Source organism: Aethalodelphis obliquidens, unplaced genomic scaffold (assembly GCF_003676395.1).
Source record: "Aethalodelphis obliquidens isolate GAN/ISIS:26980383/991018 unplaced genomic scaffold, ASM367639v1 scaffold7, whole genome shotgun sequence".
In the NCBI taxonomy this organism is placed as follows: Eukaryota; Metazoa; Chordata; class Mammalia; order Artiodactyla; family Delphinidae; genus Aethalodelphis; species Aethalodelphis obliquidens.
The window spans coordinates 25043517-25045362 of NW_020837951.1; the positions used below are offsets into that span (position 1 = coordinate 25043517).

The following is a 1846-nucleotide window of genomic DNA, read 5'->3' on the forward strand; positions in this document are numbered from 1 at the left end:
GATTTTCTGTCTCACCCACTAGAGTGTGAGCTACATTAGGGTGGAGACTATGTCTGTTTCCCCACCATCATCTTATTCCCAGCGCCTCAGTTCAGAGCCTGGAATGTAGTAAAAACAATAATAATGATGCTGGTGCTAGTGGCTATATTACTGATGCCTAGCATGTGTCTTGCTCCTAAGTATCAATACTTTACGCAAGTTAGTTCTCTTAAACCTTGAAAACCCTATGAATTTATAGGCACTCCACTGAGATCTTTTTTTTTTTTTGGCTCAACTTTTTAATAGAAAAAATTCACTGATGTACAAAAATGCGAAAGTGTGACAATGACAACATATGGAATTCTGTGATTGAAAGTCCCCTCGAGTGCACACTGTGGTGCACATGCACCCGCCCACACGTACTCTGGCGTGGAAACATAAACTTAATGCAAACCAGGGCTACCAAGAAGCACCAACATGTGTTCTCCATTCCACCAACCACAGATCGATATCTGCTCCAAACATTCAGGAACAAAAAGTACAGCGTCTTCCAGGAACAGCAAGGCAGACTTCTTACTCACGATGGACCAGCACAAATAAACCCAGCAAGAAGAGTACAGCACACTGAAACTTAGGATAGTCACTCGTGAGGATGGTCCCAACCCCAGTGTAAGGAACAAATCCCCTCGCTGTCCTCACAACATCGTTCTTCTCTAGCCAATGTCGTCCTTGTTTATACAGGCCTCGGGCATCAACCACACTGTTACCTCCTTTGGTCAGAAACTTCACAGGTCCATTTTGCTTTTCATGAATCTTCAAGACTCGGTGAACTGTAGGAACCTCTCTTCCTTCTATCCTAAAAACAACAATTTCTTCCACTCCTACGGGATGATCTTCAACTCGACTTGCTAGAAAGAGAAAATCTCCTCTGTGAAATGCACGTTCTGTGCTGCTGCCGAGCACCAAGGCAACTGGACTTTCCCTTCCAGTTATAACCGTTAACCCCTTCCAGGGCACTGGTGCCGAGGAGACAGTCTTTCCAAAATTTAGGACTTGATAATAGAGCTGCCGCTTGTTCATCCGCTGCACATCATCATCAAAAAATCGAGAAATACCATGGCGGGGCCGGCGAGGGGACACGGTCAGAAGAGAGGGCGAGATGTGACCCGTGGGAGGAATGGCTGGCACACGGGCCGGGCTCACACTAGACAGGACCCTCCTCCACTGAGATCTTGATGAATGAATACACTCATTTCTCTGAGCCTCATTTTTCTTATTGACAAAACAGAGAAAGCAGTATGTGAGTGAATCACAACCAAAGTGGCAATACTTTATATTTTCTCTAATTATTTACAAATGAAAGAATTGAGCCTTTAAAAAATTTTCCATGGGTTTTAAAAACATATGTGTGTGTAGGCCCATCATGCTTATACCCCTCACCTTATACAGTGTTTCTAATACGTCTAATACAATGCTTCTCAACCTTTAAATAAAATTATTGCCACCACCCCATCCCCCCGCAAAGAGAAAACATAAATTAAAATGTAAATTATCCCTAACGAGAGAAATTAATAAGATTTCTCTGGGTAGGGTGGCGCTTTGGAGGGCCACGCACCATTGTCATAGCTAAAGGTTTTTTTTCATATTCAAAGAATTAATTTTTATCCCCTTGGTAGTAATATCACTGCTCCTTTCTTTGAGAATGAATGTTCTAAAAGAAAGAAAGGAAGGAAGGAAGAGAAGGAAGAAGAGGGGGGAGAAGAGGAGTGAACTGGGGCAGCTGCAGTGACCTCATGATGGAAGATGGAAGTTCAAAAAGCAGATGTAGCTGAGCCGTCAGCTTTCAGCACTGTGATCAGACCCCCTG

The 1846-nt window shown here is 43.5% G+C and overlaps 1 pseudogene; it reads right to left on the reverse strand.

The window, feature by feature from the left end:
* Positions 1 to 414: 414 nt before the first annotated feature.
* On the reverse strand, positions 415 to 1300 carry LOC113619845 (signal peptidase complex catalytic subunit SEC11A pseudogene; annotated as a pseudogene).
* Between the last annotated feature and the right edge of the window lie 546 nt (positions 1301 to 1846).